Here is a 10,132-nt window from a genome sequence, read left to right as displayed (position 1 = left end):
TCGAGGGGCGGGGCCATCCGGGGGTGTGGCCGATGGTTGGGGGCGGAGCAACAAGCAAAAGAGGGAGGCTGGGGCGGGGCCCAGGAGCCTAAGGATGTAGTGCGGGACTTGCGAGATGGGCCAGAAGGGCGTATCAGGGCGGGGGCACGAAATAAGGAGAGGAGCCCCAGAGGAGCGGGTGCTGGGCGGGGCCACATGGGGGCGGGGCTTCGCGTCGGGGGCGGGGCTCTAGGAGCCCGCGGTGGCAGCGCTCGCTGGGAATGGCAGTGGAGCGCTGGGCTGGAGCTGTAGCTCGCGGTCGTGGGAGCACAAGAAAAAGAGACAGAACCACGCATCCTGATGCGAAGCTTTGGGCGTCGGGGCTGGGCAAAGCATGGCAGAGTGCTGGGCTCCAGGGCTTGAGTTTAAGAAGTAGACGCCTGGCCGCGAGGGAGTTTGCACACAGGGTTGCTACTCCGGGAGCGTGGGAAGAAACTAGTTTCCCATTCAGGCGTGGCTTGGTGTGGCGCGTGGCTTCTCAAGGTGACAGATCCCGCCCACTGGGGGGAGAGCGTTGTCGACTCCACTTAGGGTTTGGGGGGGGGTGGACATGGTCCCTACTTCAAAAACTGGAAGGAAATTTAAGATAGTAACCCTTGGCTTTGTTCACAGTCGAGTATAGGAAAGCCTGAAATCCCATACTTTGGGACCCGCAGGAGAACCCTTAACTCCTGGTGCGTGGGAAGAGGGCTGCGACGTGGGACTCCGGGTCTGGACATCTGGAGACTTGGTTTCCGACCCCTGCCCACCCTGTTAGCTCCAAGTCGACCTTGGTCCTGTCACTTAACTTCTCTAGGCCTCAGTTTCCTCATCTGTAAAATGGGGATCATAATAATCCTTACTTAACATGGCTCATGTAAGGATTAAATCAATGTGAAAATGTATTGTAAAATGTAAATCCCTATGCTATCGAAATAATCACTTTAGCCTCCTGGAGTAGCTACTGTTAAGAGCAGCCCCATTATACAGAAGGGGAAATTTGGATATAGGTCTAATTGGCCTAAATCACACATTTATGGTGGGGCGGACCTTGGATTCAAACCCAAGCTGTTTGATACCAGTGCCTGAACACTGAACCACTCTGTTAGAGAGCTGACAAATACAGAGGTAAGATATGATTGTTATCAGAAAAATCCCATCACATTGCACACCTCAACCAGCCCTCATTCCTGCCCCTTGTCTCCATCCTCCATTGCTGGCTAGGATGTGTTGGGTAATAAATAGGTAGGGCCATACTGGTGTAGACTCCCTGCACTTTCAGGTAAAACCCTCCACAGAAGATACCATCAAGAAAGAAAAAAAGGCCAGGCACAGTGGCTCAGAGACTAGCCTGAGCAAGAGCGAGACCCCGTCTCTACTAAAAATAGAAAGAAATTATATGGACAACTAAAAATATATATAGAAAAAATTAGCCAGGCTTGGTGTCACATGCCTGTAGTCCCAGCTACTTGGGAGGCTGAGGCAGGAGGATTGCTTGAGCCCAGGAGTTTGAGGTTGCTGTGAGCTAGGCTGACGCCACGGCACTCTAGCTTGGGCAACAGAGTGAGACTCTGTCACAAAAAAAAAAAAAAAAAAAAGAAAGAAAGAAAAAGAAAACCTCAGAAGAAAGCAACATACACAAGTTGTCCACAGCAAACTCATGTTCACAAATAACCAGAGACAAACCGAAGTGTCCAACAAGAGGGGAATGACTCTATACCATGGAGGCCACATACATAATACATATTAATATATGCATACGTACATATAACCCCTAGGTGTGATTTAGTCACTGTTTGGTATGTGTTTGCACATGAGCTGAGTGATTTATATACATTGTCATTTAAACCTCACATAAATCCTGCACAGCCTGTATATTATCTGCATTTTATAGATGAGCAAACTGAGACACATCACTAGTAAGAACAGGCCTCTATTTTAACCTGGGTCTGTCTGACTTCCAAGCTCATATCTCTCACACTTCTCCTTTCTGCAGCACACATAGCAGCAGGGGATGATTTTACAATTCATTCATTCAACAAATATTTATTGAACATCCACTATGTGCCAAACACAGTGCTAGATGTAGGGATTCAGTTGTAACCAAAACAGGCAGGATCTCACCTCACAGAGCACACAGTCCACTGGAAGACAGCATCCCATAGTGGTTAATTTAAGAGTATGGGCTTTGGAATCTGATTTCCTGCATTTAAATTTTTACTGTGTCACTTTCTATCTGTGTGGTCTTGGATGCCTTATTTAACACTTAAGCTTCCATTTCTTAATCTATAAAATGGAGATATTGTGAGGAATAAGTAAAATATTGCAGGTAAACTACTTAGTACAATTCCTGTACATAGTAAGCATTTCTGTTAAAAAAGCAAAAAATATATAAGTAAATTGTAATTATCTTGGAAAACAGGATCAATCAAAAAGGTTTAATTTAGTTCCTGATTCACAGGTAGTAAATGTAAGAAATAGAAAAAAATTAGTTCCTAAAACTCCAAAAAAATAAAAAAAAATAAAAAAAGGAAAAACTTGAAAAAGAGAAGGAAAGAAAGAAATAGCTTTAATTTAGGGTGATAACTGTCAAAACAAGGGAGACACAGGTAAAAAAAAAGAACTAGGGGCTGGCATATGTATGACATATATTTGACACTCAATAAATATATGGAAGAAAGAAAGGGGGATACGAAAGGAGGAGGAAAGGAAGGAAGGTAAGAATGGAGGGAGGGAGGGAATATAGCATTGTATATATGTATTGATATTTTAAAAGTACAACTGCGGCCTGGCACAGTGGCTCACACCTGTAATCCAGCACTTTGGGAAGCCGAGGTGGGAGGATTGCTTGCAGCCAGGAGTTCGAGACCAACCTGGGCAACATAGCAAGACCTCATCTCTATGAAAAAAGTAAGAAAAATTAGCTGGGTGTGGTGGCACATGCCTGTAGTCCCAGATACTCAGGAGGCTGAGGCAGGAAGATTGCTTGAACCCAAGAGTTCAAGGTTGCAGTGAGACATGATCATGCCATTGCACTCCAGCCCAGGAGACAGAGGAAGACCCTGTCTCCAGGGGAAAAAAATGAAATAAAAAAGTATAACTGTGCTTAAGGGTTGTAGGACAGCCTGAGAAATTTGGAGTAAGCACTTGTGATAAAGAGAACTACATCCTACTTGGCTTCTGGAAGCTTCACTTCAACGGCAGACAGGGAAGGGAGGAGAGATTAGGCAGGAGGCAAGAGAAGGACGGGGGCGGGGGTGGGGTGGGGATTGTGAGGCTCCTTTCCCAAGATGAAAGCCCGGAACCAGATCCTTAAAAGTCACCCCACGTACTGCCCTGCTTAAAAAGGGCTTAATGAGGCCCAGACAAACTTGCTGAGAAAGAGCCCTGCTAGAGAGTTCCTCCCCTGGGGGACTGTTTTCTGTGGATATAATGGGAGAGAAGGAGGGAAAGGGGTGACGTTGCAAAGGGGCTAGCAGAGGAAGATGTAGAACCAGAGGAAACAGCAATGTATGTGTGCATATGTGTATGTGTGTGTGAAGATATGTGTGTGTTGTATGTGTGTACGTGTGTATGTCCATGACCACACAGTATGGGCAGTGTGAATCACCTGTAGCTAACCCCCAGGAACCCTGTAGCTGGAATAATGCTCTACTCCTCCACTGTGGTCAGCTGATGCCTCCCTACTGTGGCTCAGAAATTAGCCTCCCAGACACACACACACACACACACACACGCACACACACACAGGCCTGGCTCCCCAGAGGCAGAGCTCCCAGAGGAAAACAGTTCACTCCCAAGGGATAAGAGAGGGGGAAGGGAAAAGGAAGGAGAGAGGAGAGTGTCCAGCCCACTAAAGGCCCTATAAGCTCAAGCCTTGGACCAAGGGTCTGGTGTCCTAGTCAGGAAGAAAGGCCCCTCTGCATGGTTCCAAGTCAGGGATTCCTATACTCCTGGCCTCCCAGGCCCAGTAATGGCAGTAATAATGAAAGTTAACATGACCAGGTGTTTAACATAAATGAGAACTTTCTGTGGATCATGTTGTTTAACCCTTAAGACAATCCTAGGAAATAGGTCCTATTATAATCCCCATTAGGTGGATGAAGAAACTGAGGCTCTGAGATATGAAGTAATAAGCCCAGGCAGTCTGGCACCACAGTTCACTGTGACATTGTTCTGTACCCTGGGAGGGGTTTGGATCTTAGTGGAACACAGGAGGCTTCCAAAGTAGTCTAAGGCTCTGAAGCACCCTATGGGATGAAAACCAAGCCAGGTACTTCCCTTACATGTCACCTTTTAATCTTCATTGCAGTCTTGTGAGGCAGTCATTATCATACCCACTTTGCAGAGGAGGAAACAAAGGCTCACAGAGGGAAGGTTATTTGTCCAATGTCACACAGCTAGTAAATGGCAGAGCCCAGATATGAACAAGGTTATTTCTGATTCCAAACCCTTGACCCTTTCTACTGGGCTACCCTGGAATACTAGTTAGAATTAGACTCAGGGCCAGGTGTGGTGGCTCACACCTGTAATCCTAGCACTCTGAGAGGCCGAGCCAGGAGGATCACTTGAGCTCAGGAGTTCGAGACCACCCTGAGCAACAGGGAGACTCTGTCTCCACTAAAACTAGAAAAAATTAGCTGGGCATGGTGGCACATGCCTATACTCCCAGCTACTAGGGAAACTGAGGCAGGATTGCTTGAGTTTGAGGTTGCTGTGAACGAGGCTGACGCCATGGCACTCTAGCCCAGATGACAGAGTGAGACTGTTTCCAAAAAAAAAAAATTTTTTTCTTTTCTTTTTTCCTATACATTTGCATAGGTAGTAACATAAAGTAAATTCTTAGCATGGGATTTTTGATTCCCACAGGTAGTATAAATATAGATTGCAATCTCATGTGAGTTACAGATTCTCAGAGATTTTTTTCCTCCTATGCCTACATCATAGATGGATAAATTTCCTTGCTGGTGCCCTCTGTAGGATTTTTCCAATCCACTCTTTCAATAAGGGCATAGTCCTTCTAGGCTCTGGTTAATAGCTTTGATTACATCACTGCACTCCAGCCTGGGTGACAGAGTAGGACCCTCCCTCTAAATAAATTAATTAATTAAATAAATTTTAATAATCAAAACATATGTTAAAAGGAGTTATCAGAGGCTGGGCGTGGTGGCATGTGCCTGTAGTCCCAGCTACTCGGGAGGCTGAGGCAGGAGGATCGCTTGAGCCCAGGAGTTTGAGGTTGCTGTGAGTTAGGCTGATGCCATGGCACTCTAGTCCTGGCAACAGAGCAAGACTCTTCCAAAAAAAAAAAAAGAGTTATCATATATGATCCAGCCAGCAATTCCACTCTGGGGTATATTTTTAATTTATTAATACAAATTCATAACACACAAATTTTTATGGGAAATACAAATCATTTGAGAGTCAAGAAATCAGGGTATAGCATTTTGGGAGGCTGAGGCAGGAGGACCACCAGGAGTCGAGACCAGCCTCAGCAACATGTTGAGACCCCCGTCTCTAAAAAAAATATAGAAAAATTAGCCAGTCATGGTGGCATTAGTCTGTAGTCCCAGCTATTCAGGAGGCTGGGGTAGGGGGCAGGAGGATCACTTGAATCCAGGAGTTTGAGGTTGCAGTGAGCTATGATGATGCCACTGCACTCTAGCCTGGGCAACAGAGCAAGACCCTGTCTAAAAGGAAGGAAGGAAGGAAGGAAGGAGGGAGGGAAAGAGAGAAAGGAAAAAAGAAAGACAGAATTAGGCTGGCAGGAATTTACCTCAGAGAAATAAAAACATTGTCCACACAAAAACTTTTACATGAATGTTCATAGCAACATTATTATAGTACCCAAAAGATGGAAATAACTCAAATGTCTATCAGCTGATAAATGGATAAACAAAATATAGTGTATCCACACAATGGGCTATTATTAAGCAATAAAAAGGAATGAAATACTGATGCATGCTACAACATGAATGAACCTCAAAAACATCATGGCTTGACCGGAGCTTGGAAGATCTACCTTGAAGATGCTTCTCACATGGCTAGCCAGTTAGTGTGATCTCTTGGCTGGGATCTCAACTGAAGCTGAGGGCTAGGAGCTTCTGTTCTCTCCATGAGCTGCTTGGGCATCCCCACAGCCTAGTGGCTGGGTTGCAAGAGTAAGCATCCCAGGAGAGCAAGGTGGAAAGACACGGGCTTTCTATGATTTGGCCCTAGAAGTAGCATAACCTCATTTCTGTTATACTCTATTGCTCAAGGCAGTCACTACGTTCTTCCTAAATTCAAGAGAAGGGAAATTCAACTCCACCTCTTGAGAAAATAAAAAGATTCTAGAAGGGCGTATGGGATGGGAGATATTGTTGCAGCCATCTTTGGAAAATACAGTCTGCACAGAGGTTATTAAAGTTTTTCAGATGGCAGATGGTGATAACGTGGAGTAGGGAGGCGACGGTGGTGGAAATAGAGAAGACTAAATATAATTAAGAAGTATTAAGGAGGTAAGATTGCTAAGACTTGCTGATGGCTTGAGTGAAAGAGATTAAGGAGAGTCAATAGCAGATAGATGCTTAAAGTGTGTGACAGCTAAGATAACCTAGGCAAGACTATACTTTCAGGGATCATTTCTATAGTCCGTTACTAGAGAAGTTTCTCTGAACGTGTAGAGCACCAAAAAAAAAAAAAAAAAACATAATAATAATAATAAGATAACCTAGGAAGAGAGTACAGAGAAAGAAGAAAAATTGGCCATGGGCTGAGCCCTAGAGAAGACATCAAGCAGAAAAGGAGCAAGTACAGACAACCAGCTCAGGAAGCAGCACATTTGCTGTTGGGTGTAGGTGTGTAGGGGGCTGATTAAGAGAGGGTTTTGGCTGGGCATGACGGCTCACATCTGTAATCCTAGCACTCCGGGAGGCCAAGGCGGGAGGATGGCTCAAGGTCAGGAGTTCAAGACCATCCTGAGCAAGAGTGACGCCCCCCGTCTCTACTAAAAATAGAAAGAAATTAGCTGGACAACTAAAAATATATAGAAAAAATTAGCTGGGAATGGTGGTACATGCCTGTAGTCCCAGCTACTCGGGAGGCTGAGGCAGTAGGATCGCTAGAGCTCAGGAGTTTCAGGTTGCTGTGAGCTAGGCCGACGCCACGACACTCTAGCCCAGGCAACAGAGCAAGACTCTGTCTCAATAAATAAATAAATAAATAAAATAAAAAGGGAGGGTTTTTCTCTTAAATCAGATACTAACCCTGGGCCTCTAATTCTGGCCTCAAGGCAAGAAAATAAACCTTTGGGGGTTCAGGCTGGGCTTGAATAATGCTCAGGTGGGGAGGAGCAAGACACTTCCAGAGAATGGAAGCACAGGGGACAGCAGCCAGGACAAAGGATGTGGCTTTTTTCCTGGAGATAATGAAGGGCCAGGAAGGCATTAACCTTGGCAGAGATAGGTTCAGAGTCATGGTCTAAGAACTTTCGTCCCAATCCAGCATTTCACAAGGGAGGAACCAGAGGCTCAAGAGGGGGTATCACCAGCTCTGTCCTCCCTGGACTAGCATTGGTCACTCACAAAAGACACCGTGCATGGGCCGGAGACAGGCCGACGCTGGAGGCCGCGCAGATTCCGCATCCTGGAACCACATCTCGCGGAAGCCAGCAGGGGGCAGCAGAGAGCCAAGCCGGCTCAGTCCGGCCAGATGAACGACAAGGGATGGGAGTCAGAAGGCAGAACCGGGTGGGAAGCTGGGCAACTTCAGATTGTCACTTTTGAAGCACTTTCTTCCCTTCTCCATGTAACCCATGAGGATGACACATCCATTTCTCAGATGATGATAATAGTAATTATGATTATCACCATTATTTTACACCAGTCACCATTTATTGAGCCCGTCCCATCGCCGAAGCGTCACGGTCTGGGCCGGCAGAAAGAGAACCAGAGTGCGGATCAGGCAGACTTGGGCTCACACCCTGGCTCTTCCCTGACTCATGATGTGACCTCGAACAGGTCACTTCCTCCGAGTCTCACTTTCCTGATCTGTAAAATGAGGATGATAAAACAGAAGGCTGGAGGGCTCTGGGAGAACTGAACTGGCCTTATGTAAGTAAAGTGCCTGGCGCCTGAGACAGCCTCCATAAATTGGTATTCCTTCCCCTGGCTTCTGTAGACTGCTTTATTTATTTATTTATTTATTTTATTTTATTTGAGACAGAGTCTTGCTCTGTTGCCCAGGCCAGAGTGCCGTGGCATCAGCCTAGCTCACAGCAGCCTCAAACTCCTGGGCTTAAGGGATCCTTCTGCCTCAGCCTCCCGAGTAGCTGGGACTACAGGTGTGTGTCACCACACCCGGCTAATTTTTTCTATTTTTAGTAGAGACGGGGTTTCACTCTTGCTCAGGCTGTTCTCGAACTCCTGAGCTCAAGCAATCCTCCCTCCTTGGCCTCCCAGAGTACTAGGATTAGACTGTTTTATTTAGACAAATGTTATTAATGTCATTTAGCAGATATTTACTGCAGGCACACTCCATGCCTGGTCCTGTCCTAGGTATTGGGAACCAGGGAAGTACCGCTGTGTGAGGAGAGGTGCCCACCAAGTCCAAGGTTTGCCTATCTGGATTAAGAGCCAGGATTCCAAATTCCTGCTGCCTTGCTGCTCACTGTGTGATCTTTTGCAGGCAACTCTCTATCTAAACCTTGATTACATCATCTGTAAAATGGAATAGTTATAGTACCTAGAGGCTTACTGTGACATTTAAGTGTGACAGTGCACCAGCAAATGCTTTGCATCATGTCTAACACACAGTAAGTACTCAGTAAATTCAAAAACAAAACACAGTGAGCTTCTCTTAAAGTTACTTCTCCCCTGGGCAGCCCTTCCTGCTCATTCAGGTCACTGGCCACCCTCTTCAGATTACAAAGCAGCCTTAGTATCAGAGGGGAGGCAAAAACCCAGCATTTGAAGACTGAAATTACACCCTGGCTCCACCGCCTACCTGCTGTGTGACCTTGGGCATTCAGCCTCTCTGTTCTTCAGTTTCCTATGTAAAAAACTGAGATGATAATATTATCTACCTATTAGGGTTGTTGTGAGGATGAAATAAGGCAAAGCCTAGATGGAGGAAGTGTGCAATACATGTTCAGCCATTATTACTGTTACTATTATTACTATGCCCCTACTACCATACTATCTTCCACATCCCCCCTGGCCTCAATTGCTATGGATTCAGCCTCCTCAAAGCCTCTCAGAGCAGACTCCAACCTCCATTTCCCAGGCCTGGCTCTGCCCATCATTTCACCGCCCCCCCCCACCCCCCCACCCCCGTCTATTAGGGGCTTGTTAAAACAGATTGCTTGTCCTCATGCCAGAGTTTCTGATTCATCAGGACTGTGACAGCCTGAGAATTTGCATTTTTAGCAAGTTCCTAGGTGATGCCAGTATAAGAATCACACTTTGGGCCTGGCACAGTGGCTCACACCCGTAATCCCAGCTCTTTGGGAGGCTGAGGTGGGAGGATTGATTGCTTGAGGCCAGGAGTTCAAGATCAGCCTGAACAACATAAGGAGACTCCTGTCTCAACAAAAAATAAAAAAAAATTGTTTCCTCAAGGATGGATTCTAATAAATAAATAAATAAATAAATAAAATTTGTTGTGGTAGCATGCGCCTATAGTCCCAGCTACTTGGAAGCCTGAGGTGGGAGGATCACTTGAGCCCAGGAGTTTGAGGCTGCAGTGAGCCATGATTGCACCACTGCACTCCAGCCTGGGCAACAGAGCAAGACCTATCTCAAAAAAATTAAATAAAAAAAAAATAAAAAAAAAAAACAGAATCACACTTTGACCACCTCTGTTTCTGAGCTCTTCCCAGGCTCTCCAATTCATTTAACCCTTCTCCAGGCCTGTGGCCTTAGGGCTAGAGTGATCCTGTGGGTGGAGACCAGTCAAGGACAGTCAGAGGATGCAGGCTGGGATATGAAAAGGGGCTGGCCTCTGGCTCCAGGGTTTGTCTTTCACCCTGGAATCTGCATTTTTCACCAGCCAAAGTCAGGGTGTTCCTAAGGCCTAAAAAATCCTACTACCTGGCCACACACACACACATACTCAGGTACGTATATACATGCTC

General features: G+C 46.0%; 1 pseudogene; it reads left to right on the top strand.

Moving 5' to 3' along the window:
• The first annotated feature begins 6,619 nt into the window (after positions 1–6,619).
• On the top strand, positions 6,620–6,710 carry LOC138401364 (small nucleolar RNA U3; annotated as a pseudogene).
• Positions 6,711–10,132: the final 3,422 nt, after the last annotated feature.

Source organism: Eulemur rufifrons, chromosome 20 (assembly GCF_041146395.1).
Source record: "Eulemur rufifrons isolate Redbay chromosome 20, OSU_ERuf_1, whole genome shotgun sequence".
In the NCBI taxonomy this organism is placed as follows: Eukaryota; Metazoa; Chordata; class Mammalia; order Primates; family Lemuridae; genus Eulemur; species Eulemur rufifrons.
The sequence above is the reverse complement of the archived record's forward strand: the minus strand, read 5'-3'. Positions and strand labels throughout refer to the sequence as shown.